General features: G+C 42.3%; 1 pseudogene across 1 annotated transcript in view; it reads right to left on the bottom strand.

Annotated features, from left to right (window-relative positions):
* Nucleotides 1-1,996: 1,996 nt before the first annotated feature.
* LOC110527683 (mitogen-activated protein kinase kinase kinase 12-like) overlaps nucleotides 1,997-18,073 on the bottom strand; it is a 63,898-nt pseudogene continuing 47,821 nt past the window's right edge. The window contains exons 7-15 of the transcript XR_016497194.1: nucleotides 14,715-14,824; nucleotides 8,209-8,325; nucleotides 7,875-8,012; nucleotides 7,372-7,581; nucleotides 6,614-6,804; nucleotides 5,998-6,269; nucleotides 5,727-5,794; nucleotides 5,279-5,573; nucleotides 1,997-2,087 (exon numbers count right to left, since the gene is read on the bottom strand). The product of XR_016497194.1 is annotated as a mitogen-activated protein kinase kinase kinase 12-like (transcript). The remainder of the gene's footprint in view (nucleotides 2,088-5,278; nucleotides 5,574-5,726; nucleotides 5,795-5,997; nucleotides 6,270-6,613; nucleotides 6,805-7,371; nucleotides 7,582-7,874; nucleotides 8,013-8,208; nucleotides 8,326-14,714; nucleotides 14,825-18,073) is intronic.

Raw genomic sequence — 18,073 nt, 5'->3', positions numbered from 1 at the left:
GCACGTGGAGGCCACACACTACTGAGCCTCATTTTGACTTGTTTTAAGGACATTACATCAAAGTTGGATCAGCCTGTAGTGTGGTTTTCCACTTTAATTTTGAGTGTGACTCCAAATCCAGACCTCCATGGGTTGATACATTTGATTTCCATTTATAATTTTTGTGATTTTGTTGTCGGCACATTCAACTATGTAAAGAAAAAAGTATTTAATAAGAATATTTCATTCATTCAGATGATGTGTTATTTTAGTGTTCCCTTAATTTTTTTGAGCAGTGTATTTGGATTGGGAGAGGGTGATTCCACCATATTTCTTACAGCAGTCCTTTCCTTTTCAATCCAAGAAGGGAAGTGAACAAGTGCGCATTTAGTTGATAAGGATTTAGAAATCGGGACACAACCTTAGCTGACAAGAAAGTAACTAGTTGCCAGACAACTAGTTAGTTTAAGAACAAACTAGTCTGCTACTCGTGAGTGGTAGATTTCCTTTTTTCTATAGATTCTGTTTCTATGGGTGATTAAGTCCCTTTGATCTGAACCTCATGCTCTGACTAACATCTGCATTTGGACAAAAATACAAGTACAACCCATACATATTATATTACAACCATGCTTTAGTGATCTGATCTAGGATCTTGACACTTGTAGATGGTAATGCAAATGGTCGGTGACTGAGGCTTCGTCTCGAATGGCACACTATTTCCTATGAAGTGCACTACTTTTGACCCAGAGCTGTGGTGATTAGGGTGCCATTTGAGATTTTACCTGAGTTTTTGTTCTCAATGGTATCCTAGTACATAGTATTGCATTTTAATACAGTATAAAGACTGCAATACCAAATAAATACAATGGTTAATCAACAAAAACAAGTGCGGTCAGACCCTGAAAGAAAGGGGCTGTAGTTTTAGTTTACTCCACAGTGCAGTCAGGGGAATGATTCAGAGTTAGTGTACATATTGCTTGGTGTTGTTCATTATCTATTATTTTTCTGTTCTCTTCAACCTGTCTAATGCCATAGAAATATAATTATTAGATTTCTATGCTTATTAATGCCCTGTAATCATCATCATCATCATCATCAACAGCATCCGGTATCAGACCAATAGAATATCTGTTCAGGGCCATGTTCAGTAGGCAAACATTGAATGGTTCAGATAGAAATGTCATGCATAGAGCTGACATGATTCATTTGTTCTACATGTCAGAGAGGTATGTATGTTCTACATAATCTATTTATATCTGAAATATCCACAATGTTGTGCCCTGAATGCACCTGAGTTCTGTTGTCTGGTACAATTCAATAGCGCCCTCTAGTGTAAAACATTAGTCAGCACCATTAGATGATCCAGTCTCACATTTCAACTCTTACAAATGTTTGTTAATTGACAAATTGTCCCAAGAGGTCCAAATATTTACATACAGTTGATGTTACATTAAATAAAATACAGATTGTATAAAAAAAAGTTGGACAAGAAAATCCCTGATGAAAAACATTTATAAATACATGTGAAAATGTAAAGAAGAATGTAAACATTGATTCTCTAATACCCAATAAATAAATTAAACGACACTCAGTGCACAATCCTTGTGAGGAAACAAAATATTTTGGACATGAAATAATCAGTACCAATCAAGTAAACAAAGTGCAGATGCCTCTCTGACAATGTTGACATATAATCTGAATGGGAGACTTTACATAGAATAGATAATAAAGTATGACAATATTTGGACAAAATATAGAAGAAAGAAACAACGGATAGTGAAAGAACAACGGATAGTGAAATAATTACTATAACATGTAGAAGTTACATCTGTAGTATGGTGTTGCAGAGGTACCTGTAGGTGAGGTGAGTTGGCTTGTTGAAGTGTTTTTGCAAGGCTGGGACTGGGAAGTGAGAGAAGGGAGGTTGAGGTAAGGGGGTTTGGTTGGCTGTACATAGGCCTGTCCAGGAGACTGGGGCTGAGGGGGGGGGGGGGGGGGGGGGGGGCTGGCCTCCTCACCAGTTGGTGCTTGGGGGCCTATGGGGCTGGGGCTCTGTGCAGCCTGAGTAGCTCAGCACTGTCACACTCAGAGTCATCATACAGGCCCTGGGGTGAGGTGGAGAGGCAGAGTTAGAGGATGGCAATGGGCATTACTGCATTGTTATTAATACAGTTTTCCTAGCCATTGATTAAATACATATTTCCCTCATCAATCTACACACAATACCCCATAATGACAAAGCGATTACAGGCTTTTTGAAATCTTAGCAAATTATACTTATTTACATAAGTATTCAGACCCTTTGCTATGAGACTCAAAATTGAGCTCAGGTGCATCCTGTTTCCATTGATCATCCTTGAGATGTTTCTACAACTTGATTGGAGTCAACCTGTGGTAAATTAAATTCCTTGGACATGATTTGGAAAGGCACACACCTGTCTATATAAAAGGTCCCACAGTTGACAGTGCATGTCAGAGCAAAAACCAAGCCATGAGGTCGAAGGAATTGTCCGTAGACCTCAGAGACAGGATTGTGTCGAGTCACAGATTTGGGGAAGGGTACCAAGACATTTCTGCAGCATTGAAGATCCCCAAGAACACAGTGGCCTCCAAATGGAAGAAGTTTGGAACCACCAAGACTCTTCCTAGAGACCTCAGACTGGGACGAAGGTTCACCTTCCAAATGCAAAATGACGCTAAGCACACAGCCAAGACAACACAAGAGTAGCTTTGGGACAAGTCTCTGAACGTCCTTGAGTATCACAGCTAGAGCCCAGACTTGAACCCGATTGAACATCTCTGGAGAGTAAAGGTCGACCGATTAATTGGAATGGCCGATTTCAAGTTTTTATAACAATCGTTAATCAGCATTTTTGGACACAATCATGGCCGATTACATTGCACTCCGTGGAGACTGCGTGGCAGGCTGACTACCTGTTATGTGAGTGCAGCAAGGAGCCAAGGTAAGGTGCTAGCTAGCATTAAACGTATCTTATAAAAAACAATCAATCTTAACAGAATCACTAGTTACCTACACATGGTTGACGATAGTTTACCTAGCTTGTCCTGCATTGCATATAATCGATGAGGTGCCTGTTAATGTATCATTGAATCATAGCCTACTTCGCCAAACGGGTGATTTAACAAGCGCATTCGCGAAAAAAGCAATGTCGTTGCACCAATGTGTACCTAACCATAACATCAACGCCTTTCTTAAAATCAATACACAAGTATATATATTTAAACCTGCATATTTAGTTCATATTGCCTGCTAACATGAATTTCTTTTAACTAGGGAAATTGTGTCACTTCTCTTGCGTTCTGTGCAACAGAGTCAGGGTATATGCAGCAGTTTGGGCCGCCTGGCTCGTTGCGAACTGTGTGAAGACTATTTGTTCCAAACAAAGACAGCCAACTTTGCTAAACGGGGGATGATTTAACAAAGCGCATTTGCAGGAAAAAATCCACAATCGTTGCACGAATGTACCTAACCATAAACATCAATGCCTTTCTTAAAATCAATACACAGGAGTATATATTTTTAAACCTGCATATTTAGTTTTAAAAAGTCCAGGTTAGCAGGCAATATTAAATTAGGGAAATTGTGTCACTTCTCTTGCGTTCATTGCACGCAGAGTATATGGAACAGTTTGGGCCGCCTGGCTCGTTGCGAGCTAATTTGCCAGAATTTTACGTAATTATGACATAACATTGAAGGTTGCGCAATGTAACAGGAATATTTAGACATATGGATGACATCCGCTAGATAAAATAAGGAACGGTTCCGTATTTCACTGAAATAATAAACGTTTTGTTTTCGAAATGATAGTTTCCGGATTTGACCATATTAATGACCTAAGGCTCGTATTTCTGTGTGTTATTATGTTAGAATTAAGTCTATGATTTGATATTTGATAGAGCAGCGTTTCAATCGGTGACATCGTTCGCCCTGAGCCCTGGAAGTAGTTGTTCCCCTTGCTCTGCAAGGGCCGTGGTTTTTGTGGAGCGATGGGTAACGATGCTTCGAGGGTGGCTGTTCTCGATGTGTTCCTGGTTTGAGCCCAGGTAGGGGCGAGGAGAGGGATGGAAGCTATACTGTTACACTGGCAATACTAAAGTGCCTATAAGAACATCCAATAGTCAAAGGTATATGAAATTCAAATGGTATAGAGAGAAATTGTCCTATAATTCCTATAATAACTATAACCTAAAACTTCTTACCTGGGAATATTGAAGACTCATATTAAAAGGAACGACCAGCTTTCATATGTTCTCAAGCAAGGAACTTTAACATTAGCTTTTTTACATGGCACATATTCCACTTTTACTTTTTTCTCCAACACTTTATTTAAACCAAATTGAACATGTTTCATTATTTATTTGAGGCTAAATTGATTTTATTGATGTATTATATTAGAATAAAAGTGTTCATTCAGTATTGTTGTAATTGTCATTATTACAAATAAATAAAAATCGGCAGATTAATCGGTATCTGCTTTTTTTGGTCCTCCAATAATCGGTATCGGCGTTGAAAATTTGCGTCGGGCCAGTTATGGTCGCGTCGGGCCAGTTATCTTTGATAAGTAGCTAGCTGGTTGCTAGCTAGCTAGTTATCTCCCATGCCAATTTCTAATATCTGACTTACTCGTAAATATGAAGATATTTCTTAATGAAAGTTAACTGGCTAGCACATCAAGGTTTGTGACATTAGCTATTCCCAGTTATATCATGTGTTTTCACTTATTTATTGCATCTGCATGCTTGTTGCGTTCTCCCTGGTGCACTTGTTTGTTCGTGAGCTGGCTGCTCATTCTAAATAGTATAATCGAATCTGTTCAAAACAGTGGCATCATGTGACATGCAAAAGTGAAATAAGCGTATTTATGCTGTTGTTCAAATGCACAGATCACTTTGAATATCTTTTCAAATAAACTACCGGTAGTTTGAAAACTTGGCATATTTCTGTCATGCTGCTTTGTTGACAACTTCAACCACGACCACCCCCCACGCCCATACACCCAGCCAATCAGCGGCCGCCACTGGTCCCTACACAAGAGCCAAATCCAAATGTAGACCTATATTCTGTTATAGGGATGGCAGCCTTAATGATCAGAGCATGCATTATGATCAGGATTTCGGCTCATCATTTCTCATCGATTATTACTAAACATAACAGTTCTCATGGTAACCTTACCATAGTTCTAGTTGTCACGGTAACACTTTGTCATAGTTCTAGTTGTTACAGTATCCCACCTCATAGTTCTACAGTTCCCAGAGTAACCCTGTCCCTAACTACCTCATAGTTCTGCTCTGAATTGAGCTCGGTCTTGACCTGGCGGATGGTGGCCTCCTCTGATAGGCCTTCGGCTGGGTCAAGGGTAGGGTCGACAGAGATCTCCGACCCCTGGGACAGAAGGTCGTCGCTCTTGTCGTCCAGCCGCTCATCCGTGTTGGTGCTGACCACGTCGAGCGTGCCACTGTGGGAGTGGTCACTGGTGTTGCCCTCCTCTCCGTCCGACACGGACACTGGTGACAGGTTCTCAGAGCTGAAGGTGGACAGGGACTGGCACTTGTTGATGCTCACTGGCCGACTGCATGGGGAAGAGAGGAAATAGATTAAATAATGGGGCTCTCAATAACTCAGACACAAGCTCTTTTTATCACACCAAGAAGTTTTCCTGCTGGACTATATACTATAGAATCTTGACTAAATACACTATAATGTATAAGATGTATATTCTCACCGTCTCCGTGGTAACTCCACCTCCCTGTTCACCTCCCCTTCCTCTTCCTCTGACGACACACCACATCTCTGGAGGAGACATGGAAGAGATATGATGAGACTTAGAAAGGGATCAGCTTCATCTTACAGCTATTTCTCTCAATTGATTTGGCACATGGTCAGAATGTTTTTAGGAAAAGAACCAGCACCAGCACATTACAGAAAATGCACCACAGACAAACATATTTTTTTCTGGCCCAGCATCTTTTTTTTTACAACTGTGGCAGATCTACCTGTTTGCGTGTGACTTGTTTCCGGTAGAGCAGTGCTGCAGGTGTGAGATAGCACCTGGGTGACCTTATGATTCCCGTCTCCTCCTCCTCATCCTGGGGTATTCTCCCTGGGCCTCCCAGCATCGACCCCCTCCCTGCTGTCGCCCCCCTCCCACAGGGCGAATCTGGGCTACTGGAGAACGGGATGGAGGCCGCGTCCTCGCTGGGGGTGTCACTACGCATTGGGGTCTCTGTCTGATCGTCTGTCCCTACTCCACCTCGACCTCCTCCACCTGCAAGTCATTCATACCAACCAGCATCAGTTTCCTTATTTCCTAAACACAGAAGGACTATACACTGTAGATGTTGTGTTATGGTGTATTTTTTAACAAATGTCTGTCTGATCATGTCTTGTGATTTATGTCCTGTGACTGAAGTGATGTAGGTGATATATTATGGATGCATCCCAAATAGCATCCTATTCCCTTATCGTGCACCACCATACGTCTCTAGTCAAAAGTAGTGCACTTACGTAGGCAATAGGTTGCAATTTGGGATACAACCTATACGTACGCCATGTATCCCTGTATATTACCAGCAAATTTCCCTATGGGACATTATTATAACTATTCATCACCTCTTCCTCCCAGGCCAGCAGAGGCGCTCTGGCTGCCCCCTCTCTCCAGGCCGGGCTTCTCCTGTCCCTTGCGGCGGCCCTCTGCCTCCAGATCGGTGGAGATAAGGTCTGGGCTGGACGAGGACATCTTCAGCAGCAGGTCATGTTGGAGACCTCTCAGGGCTGCGCTGGGGTCCAGGTGCTGCTTGCTGCTGGGGGGGGGGGGGGGGGTACATCTTTATTGTGAGCACTGAAGGCCGATTTGAGGATAGTTTTCAATGTACACTGAGTGTACAAAATATTAACTTTCCATGACAGACTGTCCAGGTGAATCCAGGAGAAAGCTAAGATCCCTTATTGATGTCACTTGTTAAATCCACTTCAAATCAGTGTAGATGAAGGGAAGGAGACCAGTTAAATAAGGATTTTTAAGTCTTGAGACAATTGAGACGGATTGTGTATGTGTGCCATTCAGAGGGTGAAGCACCACCAGTTTGTGTTAAGAACTGCAACGCTACTGGGTTTTTCACACTCAACAGTTTCCTGTGTGTTTCAAGAATGGTCCACCACTCAAATGACATCCAGCCAACTAGACACAACTGTGGGAAGCATTGGAATCAACATCGGCCAACATCCCTGTGGAACTCTTTCGACACCTTGTAGAGTCCATGCTACAACAAATTGTGTCTGTTCTGAGGGAAAATGGGGGTTGGGGGGGATGGGGTGCAACTCAATATTAGGAAGGTGTTCTTAATGTTTTGTGCACTCAGTGTAGATACCTGGGTGTGGAGGTGGTGGTGGTCAGTGACAAAGTATTAGCCAAGCCCAGGTCTCCACTGCTGCCCTTCCCTGCCTTCCTGTAGCGGGGCTTGGCCCGACGCGACCTCCCCGGGGACATGGAGCCCTTCTGGGGGCAAGAGGGGATGGTCACCTGGGTCATGGAGGAGTCCAGTTTGGGGAGGATCACCTCTGACTTCAGCAGGTCTGGCCTACTGGAACACACAGTGAGTAAAGTCTACAGTACACTCAGTACACTGAATAAATAAAGTCAAAGTCAAGTCAAGAGAAATAGATGCACCTACAGCCTTTCTCCTTGTATCCAAATAAACAATATACAGTGAGGGCTCAAACTGTACATGCTTACGACCAGTAATAATACATAATAACTGTATGCCTAGTAAGTGTTACATGTTTTTAATTCAAAACACATGTATACAGACAGGGATTGAATGTGTGGGATTAGTGAGTGTGAATGGTTCAATGGTTTCCCCCTCAGTCTCACCTCTTGATGTGAGAGGCCAGTTTCTGAGGTATGTTGCGTTTCTTGATGAGTTTCTCCATGGAGTTGGATGAGCGTTCTTGTCTGGAGCTGTGGTTTTTGACGCATACTGGGTACTTCTTATCCAGGGAATGCTCCCTCCTGGGAGACACACACACAACAGCATTCATTAATTCATTACTTGGCCACAATAAACATATCACAAATGTCTGTATTATGTATTACATTATGTCTGCTATTCCCTCTCCCTGTATGTGTCTTTGGCAGATGAGCATGAATATTGTACACACAGGTAGATATTGATTGTAAGGTGTGCAACAATAAATATGATTATTACTTGAGTAGCTCTTTCTCCTTGAGTTCCAGCTGTAGCATGACAGCATTGAGCTCCATGTAGAGGTTGTTGGCTCTGTCCAGTTTCCTCTCGTAGTGCTCACGGATGTCCAGGGCATGCCTGAGATGGAGAGAGAGAGAATGGAACGGGACGGACGGGGTTAAAACATGGGGTACAGCTAGCCATTAATTTGATGTATGCAAAGGCGCAATGAACAAAATTGGGAGCAACATCAACATCATTGGACAGCCATAAACAACACACACAGTACAGCTTTTGCTGTATGTTGATACGTACAGTAAGTCGGAAGTTCACATACACCTTAGCCAAATACATTTAAACTCAGTTTCACAATTCCTGACATTTAATCCATGTAAAAAAATTCCCTGACCCACAATAAGTTGGGTGAATTTTGACACATTCCTCCTGACAGATCTGGTGTAACTGAGTCAGGTTTTATAGGCCTCCTTGCACGCACACGCTTTTTCATTTCTGCCCATGATCTATAGGATTGAGGTCGGGGCTTTGTGATGGCCACTCCAATACCTTGACTTTGTTGTCCTTAAGCTATTTTTCCACAACTTTGGATGTATGCTTGGGGTCATCGTCCATTTGGAAGATCCATTTGTAAATCAAGCTTTAACTTCCTGACTGATCTATTGAGATGTTGCTTCAATATATTCACACAACTTTCCATCCTCATGATGCCATCTATTTTGTGAAGTGCACCAGTCCCTCCTGCAGCAAAGCACCCCCACAACATGATGCTGCCACCCCCGTGCTTCACGGTTGCGATGGTGTTCGTTGGCTTGCAAGCCTCCCCCTTTTTCCTCCAAACATAACAATGGTCAAATTGACCAAACAGTTCTATTTTTGTTTCATCAGACCAGAGGACATTTCTCCAAAAAGTACAATCTTTGTCCCCATGTGCATTTGCAAACCATAGTCTGGCTTTTTTATGGCGGTTTTGAAGCAGTGGCTTTTTCTTTGCAGAGTGGCCTTTCAGGTTATGTCGATATAGGACTCGTTTTACTGTGGATATCGATACTTTTGTACCTGTTTCCTCCAGCATCTTCACAAGGTCCTTTGCTGTTGTTCTGGGATTGATTTCCACTTTTAGCACCAAAGTATGTTCATCTCTAGGAGGTAGAGATGTTTCCGCCTTCCTGAGCAGTATGACGGCAGCGTGGTCCCATGGTGTTTATACTTGCGTACTATTGTTTGTACAGATGAGTGTGGTACCTTCAGGTGTTTGGAAATTGCTCCCAAGAATGAACCAGACTTGTGGATGTCTAGAATTTTGTTTCTGAGGTCTTGGCTGATTTCTTTGGATTTTCCCATGATGTCAAGCAAAGAGGCACTGAGTGTGAAGGTAGGCCTTGAAATACATCCACAGGTACACCTCCAATTGACTCAAATGATGTCAATTAGCCTATCAGAAGCTTCTAAAGCCATGACATAATTTTCGGGAATTTTCCAAGCTGTTTAAAAGCACAGTCAACTTGGCGTATGTAAACTTCTGACCCACTGGAATTGTGATACAGTGAATTATAAGTTAAATAATCTGTCTGTAAACCATTGTTGGAAAAATGACTTGTGTTTTGCACAAAGTAGATGTCCTAACCGACTTGCCAAATCTATAGTTTGTCAAAACAAGAAATTTGTGGAGTGGTTGAAAAACAAGTTTTAAACATCCTACTTCAACTGTATGTATACATGTATGTATGTAGCTATATATGTACAGTGTATTCGGAAAGTATTCAGAACCCTTGACTTGTCCACATTTTGTTACGGTACAGACTTATTCTAAAATGGATTACATTATATTTTTTCTGCTCAATCTACACACAATACTCCATTATGAAAAAGCAAAAACAGATTTTTGGAAATGTTTGCTAATTTATAAAAACAAAACTGAAATATAACATTTACATAAGTATTCAGACCCTTTACACAGTACTTTGTTGAAGTACCCTTGGCATCTATTACAGCCTCAAGTCTTCTTGGTTGTGACGCTACAAGCTTGGCACACCTGTATTTGGGGAGTTTCTCCCATTCTTTTCTGCAGATCCTCTCAAGCTCTGTCAGGATGGATGGGAGGGGGGAGTCGATGCACAGCTATTTTCTGGTTTCTTCAGAGATGTTCACTTGGGTTCAAGTCTGGGGTCTGGCTGGGCCACTTAAAGACATTCAGAGACTTGTCCTGAAGCCACTCCTGTGTTGTCTTGGCTGTGTGCTTAGGGTCGTTGTCCTGTTGGAAGGTGAACCTTTGCCCCAGAGCTCTGAGCACTTTGGAGCAGGTTTACATCAAGGATCTATCTGTACTTTGCTCCGTTCATCTCTCCCAAGATCCTGATTAGTCTCCCAGTCCCTGCCACTGAAAAATATCCCCACAGGATGATACTGCCACCACCATAATTCACCATAGGAATGGTGGCAGGTTTCCTCCATACGTGACTCTTGGCATTCAGGCCAAATAGTTCAATCTTGGTTCTCATGGTCTGAGTGTCTTTAGGTGCCTTTTGGCAAACTCTAAGTGGGCAGTCATGTGCCTGTTACTGAGGAGTGGCTTCCGTCTGGCCACTCTACCTAAAGGCCCGATTGGAAGGTTCTCCACAGAGGAACTCTGAAGCTCTGTCAGAGTGACCGTCGGGTTCTTGGTCACCTCCCTGACCAAGGCCCTTCTCCCGAATTGCTCAGTTTGGCCGGGCAGCCAGCTCTAGGAAGAATCTTGGTGTTTCCAAACGTCTTCCATTTAAGAATGTTGGAGGCCACTGTGTTCTTGGGGTCCTTCAATGCTGCAGACATTTTTAGGTACCCTTCCCCAGATCGGTGCATCGACACAATCCTGTCTCGGAGCTCTACAGACAATTCCTTCGACCTCATGGTTTGTTATTTGCTCTGACATGCACTGTCAACTGTGAGACCTTATATAGACAGGTGTGTGCCTTTCCAAATCATGTCCAATCAATTGAATTTACCACAGGTTGACTCCAATCAAGTTCTAAAAATATCTCGAAGACGATCAATGGAAACAGGATGCACCTGAGCTCAATTTTGAGTCTCGTAAATAAGGTATTTCAGTTTTTTATTTTTAATACATTTCAAAACATTTCGAAAAAACTGTTTTCACTTTGCATTTAGTGGGGTATGGTGTGCAGATTGCTGAGGATTTATTTTTATTTAACAAAATGTGGAAAAAGTCACAGGGTCTGAAAACTTTCCGAAGGCACTGCATAGTATGTATAGTGGCAAGAAAAAGTATGTGAACCCTTTGGAATTACCTGGATTGGTCATACAATTTGATCTGATCTTCATCTAAGTCATAACAATAGATAAACACTGTCTGTTTAAACTAATAACACACAAACAATTACATGTTTTGTTTGAATGTCTTTCTTGAACACGTTGTGTAAACATTCACAGTGCAGGGTGGAAAAAGTAAGTGAACCCTTGGATTTAATAACTGGTTGACTCTCCTTTGGCAGCAATAACCTCATCCATTTGTTTTCTGTAGTTGCAGATCAGACCTGCACAACTGTCAGGAGGAATTTTGGACCATTCGTCTTTGCAAACTGTTTAATTTCAGCAATATTCTTTGGATGTCTGGTGTGAACTGCTCTCTTGAGGTCATGCAACAGCATCTCAATCGGGTTGAGATCAGGACTGGGCCACGCCAGAAGGCGTATTTTCTTCTGTTAAAGCCATTCTGTTGTTCATTTAGTTTTGGGTCATTGTCCTGTCCTATTGAGCTTCAATTGGCGGACAGATAGCCTTACATTCTCCTGCAAAATGTCTTGATAAACTTGGGAAATCTGTCCAGGCCCTGAGGCAGCAAAGCAGCCCTAAACCATGATGCTCCCTCCACCATATTGTACAGTTGAGATGAGGTTTTGATGTTGGTGTGTTGTGTCTTTTTTTTCTCCACACATATTGTTGTGTGTTCCTTCCAAACAGCTCAACTTTAGTTTCATCTGTCCACAGAATATTTTGCAAGTAGTGCTGTGGGACATCCAGGTGCTCTTTTGCGAAATTCAGACATGCAGCAATGTTTTTTTTTGGACAGCAGTGGCTTCTTCTATGGTGTCCTACGATGAACATTATTCTTGTTTAGTGTTTTACATATAGTAGACTTGTCAATAGAGGTGTTAGCATGTTCCAGATATTTCTGTAAGTCTTAAGCTAACACTCTAGGATTCTTCTTAACCTCATTGAGCATTCAGCATTGTGCTCTTGCAGTCATCTTTGCAGGATGGCCACTCCTAGAGAGAGTAGCAACAGTGCTGAACTTTCTCCATTTATAGACAATTTGTTTTACAGTTGACTGATGAACATCAAGGCTTTTAGAGATTATTTTGTAACCCTTTCCAGCTTCATGGAAGTCAACAATTCTTAATCTTAGGTCTTCTGAAATCTTTGAGGCATGGTTCAAATCGAGCAATTCTTCCTGTGAATAGCAAACTCAAATTTTGTGAGTGTTTTTGATAGGGCAGGGAAGCTCTAACCAACATCTCTAATCTCGTCTCATTGATTGGACTCCAGGTTAGCTGACTCCTGACTCCAATTAGCTTTTGGAGAAGTCATTAGCCTAGGGGTTCACATACTTTTTCCAACCTACACTGTGAATGTTTAAATTATGTGTTCAATATAAACAAGAAAAATACAATAATTTGTGTGTTATTAGTTTAAGCACACTGTGTTTGTCTATTGTTGTGACTTAGATGAAGATCAAATCCAATTTCATGACCAATCTATGCAGGAATCCAGGTAATTCCAAAGGGTTCACATACTTTTTTATTCCTAGTTCCTAGGCCTTCATTGAAAATAATTTGTTCTTAACTGACTTGCCTAGTTAAATAAAGGTAAAATAAATTTAACTGTGAGAGACGGAATTTAAAACAAAAATCAAGAAAATCACATTGTATGTAAGAAATTAATTAGCATTTTATTGCATGACATAAGTATTTGATCACCTACCAACCAGTAAGAATTACGGCTCTCACAGACCTGTTAGTTTTTCTTTAAGAATCCCTCCTGTTCTCCACTCATTACCTGTATTAACTGCACCTGTTTGAACTAGTTACCTGTATAAAAGACACCTGTCCACACACTCACTCAATCAGAGAGCTGTGTAAGAAGATCAGGGGTAAAATTGTAGACCTGCACAAGGCTGGGATGGGCTACAGGACAATAGGCAAGCAGGTTGGTGAGAAGGCAACAACTGTTGGCGCAATTATTCGAAAATGGAAGAAGTTCAAGATGACGGTCAATCACCCTCGGTCTGTGGCTCCATGCAAGATCTCACCTCGTGGGGCATCAATGATGATGAGAAAGGTGAGGGATCAGCCCAGAACTACACGGCAGGACCTGGTCAATGACCTGAAGAGAGCTGGGACCACAGTCTCAAAGAAAACCATTAGTAACACACTATGCCGTCATGGATTAAAATCCTGCAGCGCACGCAAGGTCCCCCTGCTCAAGCCAGCACATGTCCAGGCCCGTCTGAAGTTTGCCAATGACCATCTGGATGATCCAGAGGAGGAATGGGAGAAGGTCATGGGGTCTGATGAGACAAAAATAGAGCTTTTTGGTCTAAACTCCACTCGCCGTGTTTGGAGGAAGAAGAAGGATGGGTACAACCCCAAGAACACCATCCCAACTGTGAAGCAGGGAGGTGGAAACATCATTCTTTGGGGATGCTTTTCTGCAAAGGGGACAGAACGACTGCACCGTATTGAGGGGAGGATGGATGGGGCCATGTATTGCGAGATCTTGGCCAACAACCTCCTTCCCTCAGTAAGAGCATTGAAGATGGGTCGTTTCTGGGTCTTCCAGCATGACAACGACCCGAAACACACAGCCAGAGCAACTAAGGAGTGGCTCCGTAAGAAGCATCTCAAGGTCCTGGAGTGGCCTAGCCAGTCTCCAGACCTGAACCCAATAGAAAATCTTTGGAGGGAGCTGAAAGTCCGTATTGCCCAGCGACAGCCTCGAAACCTGAAGGATCTGGAGAAGGTCTGTATGGAGGAGTGGGCCAAAATCCCTGCTGCAGTGTGTGTAAACCTGGTCAAGAACTACAGGAAACGTATGATCTTTGTTATTGCAAACAAAGGTTTCTGGACCAAATATTAAGTTCTGCTTTTCTGATGTATCAAATACATAAGTATATTTGATATTTGATATATATTTGATACAAGGGGACAGGACGACTGCACCGTGATGTATATTGTCTTGTCATGCAATAAAATGCAAATTAATTACTTAAAAATCATACAATGTGATTTTCTGGATTTGTGTTTTAGATTCCGTCTCTCACAGTTGAAGTGTACCTATGATAAAAATTACAGACCTCTACATGCTTTGTAAGTGGGGAAACAAATACTTGTTCTCCCCACTGTATGTAACTTTTGTAGCATTATTCCTGTATGTTCATTCCCTCGCTTTCTCACTCACTCACTCACTCACTCACTCAAATATTCATTCATCCGTCCATAATACTCTCCCTGCACCTGAGCTCCTCTTTGCGTCGTATGATCATATCCTCATCCAATCTGTGTATACAGGTCCCCTCAGACTTGATCTTTTCAAAGTGCTGCTTCACCTCCACTCGCCACTCCGCCTGCACCACAGACACAGAAACATATAATGTGTTAGTTAAAACTCAGCAACACAGACCATAGTGTCTCAGTCATAACAGTCAGACAGACAGCAGCATAGACATACCATGTTTCAATCAAAACAACGGTCGAAACAAATCCATGTCACAGAGCATCTCAATCCAAAATCTCAATACAAAACTGAAATATCACATTTACATAAGTATTGAGACCCTTTTCTCAGTACTTTGTTGAAGCACCTTTGGCAGCGATTACGGCCTAGCAAACTAGCCAATGTTAGCCAACAGCTTGACTGCTGTTTTTAGGTCAGAACGCTCGGATCCACCCTACTCCTTGGGTTTTTAGAAATGTTAGCAAATGTATTACAAATAAAACGCATAAATACCTTATTTACATAAGTATTCAGAACCTTTGCTATGAGAATAATTGAGATCAGGTGCATCCTGTTTCCATTGACCATCCTTGATGTTTCTGCAGCTTGATTGGAGTCCAACAGTGGTAAATTCAATTGATTGGACAAGATTTGGAAAGGCACACACCTGTCTATATAAGTTCTAACAGTTAACAGTGAATGTCAGAGCAAAAACCAAGACATGAGGTCGAAGGAATTGTCCGTAGAGCTCCGAGACAGGATTGTGTCGAGACAGAGATATGGGGAAGGGTAGTGAAAAATGACTGCAGCATTGAAGGACCCCATGAACACAGTGACCTCCATCATTCTTAAATGGAAGAAGTTTGGAATGACCAAGATTCTTCCTAGAGCTGGCCGCCAGGCCAAACTGAGCAATCGGGGGAGAAGGGCCTTGGTCAGGGAGGTAACCAAGAACCCGATGGTCACTCTGACAGAGCTCTAGAGTTCCTCTGTGGAGATGGGATAATCTTCCAGAAGGACAAACATCTCTGCAGCGCTCCACCAATCAGGTTAAGAGTGGCTAGACAGAAGCAACTCCTCAGTAAAGGCACATGACAGCCCGCTTGGAGTTTGCCAAAAGGCCCCTAAAGACTCTCAGACCATGAGAAACAAGATTCTCTGATCTGATGAAACCAAGATTAAACTCTTTGGCCTGAATGCCAAGCATCACGTCTGGAGAAAACATGGCACCATCCCTACGGTGAAGCATGGTGGTGGCAGCATCATGCTGTGGGGATTATTTTCAGTGGCAGGGACTGGGAGACTAGTCAGGATCAAGGGAAAGATGAAAGGAGCAAAGTACAGAGAGATTCTTGATGAAAACCTGCTACAGAGTGCTTAGGACCTGAGACTGAGGAGAAGGTTCACCTTCCAACAGGACGACCCTAAGCCTTGTCTTGGTTGTGTGCTTAGGGTTGTTGTCCTGTGGCTTCGGGACAAGTCTCTGAATGTCTTTCAGTGGCCTTGCCAGAGCCCGGACTTGAACCCGATCTAACATCTTTGGAGAGACCTGAAAATAGGTGTGCAGCGAAGCTCCCCATCCAACCTGACAGAGCTTAAGAGGATCTGCAGAGAATGGGAGAAACTTCCCACATACAGGTCTGCCAAGCTTGTAGCGACATACCCAAGAAGACTTGAGGCCATAATCGCTGCCAAAGTACAGAGATATTTAAGTTTTTTATTTTTCATAAATGTGCCAACATTTCTAAAAAAACTGTTTTTGCTTTGTCATTATGGGGTATTGTGGGTAGATTGATGAGGATTTTTTTTATATACATTTTAGAATAAAGCTGTAATGTAACAAAATGTGGAAAAAGTCAAGGGGTCTGAAAACTTTCCGAATGCACTGTATACAGACACATTTTCGGAATGGAAAAACGCTTTCAATGTAAACTTAAACGACCTACACCAAATAGAACGTTTTTGCCCACTGAAGTTGGTTAACAATGCGTAACTGCAGTCAGGTCAAGTCCCTGGGGAGGACGACAAGCACGCAGATGAGCTTCCCTGAGACGGTTTCTAACCGTTTGTGCAGAAACTCTTCAGTTGTGCAAACCCATAGTTTTATCAGCTGTCCGGTAGCTGGTCTCAGACGATCCCACAGGTGAAGAACCCGGATGTGGAGGTCCTGAGCTGGCGTGGTTACACGTGGTCTGCGGTTGTGAGTCCGGTTGCACTTCCTGCCAAAATGTCTAAAATGACGTTGGAGGCAGCTTGGACATTCCTGCAGTCAGCATGCCAATTGCCCGCTCACTCAGACTTGTGACACTTCTGTGGCATTGTGTTGTGTGACAAATCTTCATATTTTAGTGTGGCCTTAATTGTCCCCAACACAACATTTGAGAGGAATAAGCTTTTTGTGCTTATGGAACATTTCTGGGATATTTTATTTCAGCTCATGAAACATGGGACCAACACTTTACATGTTGCGTTTATATTTTTGTTCAGTATATTTTTCTTGTGACAGAAGCAAGAAGTATTAGCTGGTAGATTTGAGCTTTTGATGGCTGTAGATGTGCATAAAGATAAACACACGTAACTTTACTTGCCGAAGTCTGGTGGTTTATTCACCAGCTAGCATACAGCCAAATATGCTCCTTGTTCTATCTGTGATACAGTGGTACCAAAGACAGCACAGTATGAAGATAGGCAGAAACTGCTTCTCCAATAGAAATCGCTGATCACGCTTGTAGGCGTTGTCAGGCAATGTTGGCTAGATAAGCTACAACACAGAAACATGCCTTCGGGTCTAACATTCATCTCGCACCGAACTGCGAATGTGCAGACCATCAAATTAAAGGCACTCCTTCAATATAAAGTAGCTTTTGTCACTGTCACAAGGTTGGAGTAATAACATGTTCAACTATTTTAGACATTGGCTCAACTCTAGGTTGTACTTTTAGATTTCAAGAAAATTAACAACCAAGGAAGAATTTTTCACTTCTCTCATTGACTTCTCAAACTGAAAACCCCGGCCTCGTCTGCTTGGTCTGTTTCACAAGTGTAAGCACCTCTAGCTTTAGAATCTCTGTGGCGGTACTGGTACATCCAGATACCTCCGAGTGACAGATTGCATTTCATTCTCAGTACATAGTCATCAATCATGCAAGGGAAAATGACTGGTTGTTATGAGCCCTTTGTTGTTCACACAAGAAACCTATTTCCAATGATATAGCTACCATCACATAACAGATGAAAGGGTAAAGGGTTTATAATAATCTTTGAGCAAAAGTGTATGCCATAGGATTAGGAATGAGTAATTTAATAGGATATCTGTGGTGTATGTATGCACTGTACAGGTGATGGCAAAGTGCAAAAACGTGTTGGTGGCATGCTACAC

Source organism: Oncorhynchus mykiss, chromosome 7, assembly GCF_057628025.1.
Source record: "Oncorhynchus mykiss isolate SJ-2025 chromosome 7, ASM5762802v1, whole genome shotgun sequence".
NCBI classification, from domain to species: Eukaryota; Metazoa; Chordata; class Actinopteri; order Salmoniformes; family Salmonidae; genus Oncorhynchus; species Oncorhynchus mykiss.
The sequence above is the reverse complement of the archived record's forward strand: the minus strand, read 5'-3'. Positions and strand labels throughout refer to the sequence as shown.